General features: G+C 31.7%; 1 non-coding gene across 1 annotated transcript; it reads right to left on the bottom strand.

Annotated features, from left to right (window-relative positions):
• Positions 1-4,409: 4,409 nt before the first annotated feature.
• On the bottom strand, positions 4,410-4,516 carry LOC139856686 (small nucleolar RNA R71). Its single transcript, XR_011762151.1, has one exon. It is a non-coding gene; the product is annotated as a small nucleolar RNA R71 (small nucleolar RNA).
• Between the last annotated feature and the right edge of the window lie 1,189 nt (positions 4,517-5,705).

Here is a 5,705-nt window from a genome sequence, read left to right as displayed (position 1 = left end):
TTTAGTATCGAAAAGTGGGTTATGCAAAACTATGAAGGAGACTCTGACCAAATCTCAATGACTAAACTTGTACATAAAGGATCATGATGATTCTGTTTCTGATGAAGTCTTTAGCGAATACCTTGCTCCTTAATCGCTCTAAATCATTGTGAATGAATTTCATCATCATAATTTGATTCTAAAATTCTAAGATATTATCGTATCTTTCATTATTAACATCCTCAATATTTCTGAAGATATCTTCATAAATATTCTCGTCCGATATTAATTATCTCTCCGTGCTATCTGTGTTATATCATAAAAGGAAACTATTTTAGTTTCTATATTCTGTAAACCTTTTAATTTAAAATATGAATGTTTTTGAAGTAGTGTTGGGAACTGATGCATGAGTTAGTATAATATAATGATACTTGATCAACGTGATTATATTACAGTAAGTCATGCTGAGTTTTTAGTGGAACGTGATGATTCACAGATCATAACGTCATCATGTGCCATATTACACGATTCTTACATTCTACCAAATCTCCAAATAGATTGAGAACATATCTTCCTGATAGTTCCATCTTATCTCTTGAATTCTGATAATTTAACCAATCAAGATCGTGCTATTACAAAAATCTATCTTAGAACATTAACTCTGTTCATTCTGAAATTCATATCTATGAATTCTGGACCATTATTCGTTTGACTTAAAGTCGGAAGAGGAAAACGAAAGGGATGAAACTCTAAAATATAAAGGAAACGAAGGGCGTGGATTTATAGTAATATATCCTTCAGAGTAATCAAAACGGATGATCGCATTTAAAGCGGATCCTGATAAGGCTAAAAAGGAACATATATTTCATAGCATTATCCCTCAAGAAAGACAAGATTTTAGTTGCAATTGTTCTATTTTCAAGTAATATTTGTTTATATTAAATAAGTGCGAAGACAAAAGGCAGATTCGACGAATTGAAGACACAAAGGTCCGAAAAGCTAAAAAGTACAAGATACAATTAAAGTGGTTCAATTTATTGATGAGAAACGTCTAAAAATGACAAGAGTACAAGTTACAAAACACAAAGTACAAGATATTAAATTATACGAAAGGACGTTCGAAAATCCGGAACCGGTACCCGAGCCAACTCTCAACGCTCGACGCAACGGTGTAAAAAGTACAAGTCAACTATGCACAAGAATATAATATAATATTTAAATAATTCATAATAAGAATAATATTAAATAATAAAAAGTTGTTAATTGAGCATAGTTCAGGGGTCATAAGTGAAAATTTCAATTTATCATTTGCCTATAAAAGGCCATCTAAATCGATGATTTAGATACACCTTTTTCCAATCTTATTTCTTTCTTATGTAATTTATATTTATATTTATAATATTAAGTTTAATTTAAGATTAATAATAATTGGGTTATTGTAAGAAATGTTTTACGGGTTTTAAAGTAGGAACTCTGTCCGTGTAACGCTACGCGATTAATCACCACTGTAAGCTATGTTCTTCCTTTTTAAATTAATGTCTAGTAGCTAAGTCATTATTATGCTTATTTAAGCCGAAGTAATCGTGATGTTTGACTAAATATTAAGACGGGGTTATTGGATTTTGTACCATAATTAAGGTTTGGGCAAAAGACCGACACTTGTGGAAATTGGACTATTGACTATTAATAGATGGGGGGTATTGTCTAATTGAGTGACAACTCATTGGAGTCTGTCGAACCTATCTTCAAATTAATTATCCTAATAATTAATAATGATTATGGTTGTCCTATTTAGTGACGTTCATATGGAATCTATTATAATCATTTAATTAATTATTCGGGTTGGGTAATTGATTATTCAAACTGATCAAGTGGATAAATTAATATTCATATCTAATCAAAACAGGGGTAGATTACATACAGTGATAACTGGTGTAATTGTTGACAGAAGTGATAACTGCATCACAGTTTAAATCCTTAATTAGTTGGAATATTTGACTTCGGGTATAAGGGTAATTTGACGAGGACACTCGCACTTTATATTTATGACCGATGGACTATTATGGATAAAAACCAGATAGGTATCAAATAAACCATGACAAAGGACAATTAACCCGAGTAACAATTAATTAAAATCAAAACGTTAAACATCATGATTACGGAAGTTTAAATAAGCATAATTATTTTATTGTATTTTTCATCGCACTTTTATTTTCTGTCATTTTATTTTCTGTCATTTTATTTATCGCAATTTATTTTACGCACTTTAATTTTTGTCATTTATTTTTACGCTTAAAATCGACAAACCGGTCATTAAACGGTAAAACCCCCATTTTATAATAATACTACTACTTATTTATATATATATTTTTACAAATAAACTTAATAATATAGCGTTAACTTCACCAGCTCCCTGTGGAACGAACCGGACTTACTAAAAACTACACTACTCTACGATTAGGTACACTGCCTATAAGTGTTGTACCAAGGTTTAGGTATATCCACTCGATAAATAAATAAATAAAACTTGTGTAATATTTCGTCGCATTTTGTAGTAAAAATTAATACTATTTAGTACACCCCGCTGCACACATCAAGTTTTTGGCGCCGCTGCCGGGGAGCGCTAAAACGCTATATTTTTAATTATAATAATATTGAAATAAAATATAATAATATAATAATATTGAAATAGAATATAATAATATAATAATATTGAAATAGAATATAATAATATAATAATATTTTAGAATCAATACGTAAAATTTTAAAAAGTCGTATTTATTAAATACTTCAGGGGTATATTATGTAACTTGTAATTAATAATTTCTATCATGTCGCTTTCATGTGAATAGTAAATTAATTAATTTCTTTTCATTTACTATTCATGAATAGTAAATGAATTAAAAAAAAAAGTTTTGAAAAAAAAATAATAATTATAAAAAAAAGTATTAATTTGTAAAAAAAATCATTTTTTTAAAAAAAAAAAAAAAAAAAAAATTGTAAAAAAAAAAACGTTTTTTTTTTAGAAAAAAAAATTCGTTTTTAAAAAAAAAAAGTAAAAAAAAAAAAAAAAACTTAAAAAAAAAAAAACGTAAAAAAAAAAACAAAAACGTAAAAAAAAAAATGTAAAAAAAAAAAAATTATTAAAAAAAAAAATATATATTTTTTAAGATTTTGTCTATAAAAAAAATTGTTTTTTTTAGTTTTATTACCTTTAGATTTTTAGACTATAGTCGCAACTTTTAGTATTAAGTTTAGTTTTGCCATAGTTATTTTTACTTCTAGAATTTTTAGGCTTTGCCGTAAAATCCCTTAAGTGCTTATTCCTTAGATTAAGTTTTAGGTGCTTTAGAATTTTACGACGCCGTATTTCGCACTACTTTCTTATTTTTATTTTTCGACGCCTATTTTTCGTCCTTTTTATTTTTCGACCTTTTTCGACGCGCAATCTTTTTCTTTCTTATTTCTCGCCATTCTAGTTTTTAGGACTTAGAATTTTTTCTACTTCTTCTCTAAATTTCTTAAAATTACGAAAATTTATTTTAAGTGGTTAAATTGATAGACATCAAAATTTTCTGGTTCGTAGTAATAGTTGGATTTGTACGTGGACCGGGTTATTGGAGCCAAACAGTCCTCAATTATATTGAGACCAAACGAATCCTGCCCCTCTGCTGCATCTTTTGGCTATTCGAAACGTGGGCAAAATCAGAAAAGTCTATTGATTGGATAACTTATTATAATTTTTCTTTCCTTTTAAAAACTAATAGGATATTCAGTGAATGCACCGAGCAAGACGTTCACCACCTTTTATATGTTCACCACCTGTAACTCGATCAAGACATTTAGCAAATATTGTCGCCGTTGATTTTTCTTTAGAATCATCATCCAGTCGAACAAATACTCCAATTCAAATTTCCGACAATCCATCTTTTGAACCCGATTTCACAACTAAGAAACTGGAGGATATTCAAGGACAATTCCAAGATCCTGAACCACAAACCGTTAAATCAGAGTCCTCTAGTGATTCGTATTCAACGAATTCAATTATGGAAGTAACGGAACCTCTAAGTATGGAAGATCGAATGAGAGCTAAACGCACGGGCCAAGGTCACGCCATTATTAAGCCAGAAGTTAATGCTCCAGATTATGAAATCAAAGGACAAATTCTACATATGGTAACTAATCAGTGCCAATATAGTGGTACGCCAAAAGAAGATCCCAACGAACATCTTCGTACGTTTAAAAGAATTCGTACACTATTCAAAATCCGAGAAGTGGAAGATGAGCAGATCTATCTCATGTTATTTCCCTGGACTTTAAAGGGAGAAGCCAAAGATTGGTTAGAATCGTTACCTGAAGGGGCGATTGACACATGGGATGTCTTAGTTGAAAAATTTCTTCAAAGATTCTTTCCGGCATCTAAAGCCGTGAGACTTCAAGGAGAAATTGTTACGTTCGCGCAAAAGCCAAATGAAACATTATATGAGGCATGGACAAGATTCGGAAGGATGTTGAGAGGATGTCCTCAACATGGTTTAGACACTTATCAAATAGTACAAATATTTTACCAAGGTGTCAATGTTGCTACAAGAAAAGACATCGACATAACAGCTGGTGGTTCCATTATGAAGAAAACCGCAACTGAAGCTTACAAAATTATTGATAACACAGCCTCCCACTCTCATGAGTGGCACCAAGAGAAAGATATATATCGTTCATCTAAAGCGGCTAGAGCCGATTCTAGCCATGACTTTGATTCCGTTTCCGCAAAAATAGATGCTTTCGAAAGACGAATGGAAAAGATGAATAAAGATATTCACGCAATACGAATCAGTTGTGAGCTATGCGGTGGACCACACTTAATGAAAGATTGTAATGTTGAACCAACCATGGAACAACGAGAGAATGTTTCCTATATGAACCAAAGGCCTGGAAATAATTATCAAAATAATTATCAACCGCCAAAGTTAAACTTCAATCGAAATCAAAACATTCTTTACAATCCAAACGGACCCAACAACAACTCGTACAACCAACAAGGTCCGAATAACCAACCAACTCAAAACAACACTTTCAATCAACAAAGACCTAGCTTGTATAAAACACCACAACAACCCGAAGAGAAAAAGCCAAATCTAGAAGAAATGATGGCAAAGCTGATTGAATCTCAAACACAATTCATTACATCTCAAACCCAAACGAACGAGAGGTTTGATCAGTCATTAAGAACTCAACAAGCTTCCATTTTGAATCTTGAAAAACACGTAGGTACTCTTGCTAGCATGATGAGTGAGAGGGAACAAGGAAATCTACCGAGTAATACTGAAGTAAATCCTCGGAATGAGAATGTTAACATGGTGTCAACAAATTCTGAAAAACCAGCTCCAGAAGTTGGGAAGGTTTTAGATGTGAGTAACAATGAAGAAGTTACACCACCACCACCAGAGTATGTAAAGCCAGTGGTGGCACCATATAAACCACCCATCCCGTTTCCAAGAAAAGGAGTTGAGTATGAGCAAGTAATAGGTAATAAAGTTGGTGATACCATTGGAAAGAAGAAGAAGAAGAAGTATAAGAAAGTGCAAGAAACAAAAACCGTAGAAGTAAACCCGGTGAAGACAGTTCCACCAAAACCTCCACCAAGAGTAGGTGATCCGGGTGAATTTATTGTTCCTTGTCTACTTAGTGATTGTGTCATGTATGATGCACTAGCAGATTTAGGTGCA

Source organism: Rutidosis leptorrhynchoides, chromosome 6 (assembly GCF_046630445.1).
Source record: "Rutidosis leptorrhynchoides isolate AG116_Rl617_1_P2 chromosome 6, CSIRO_AGI_Rlap_v1, whole genome shotgun sequence".
Taxonomy (NCBI): Eukaryota; Viridiplantae; Streptophyta; class Magnoliopsida; order Asterales; family Asteraceae; genus Rutidosis; species Rutidosis leptorrhynchoides.
The sequence above is the reverse complement of the archived record's forward strand: the minus strand, read 5'-3'. Positions and strand labels throughout refer to the sequence as shown.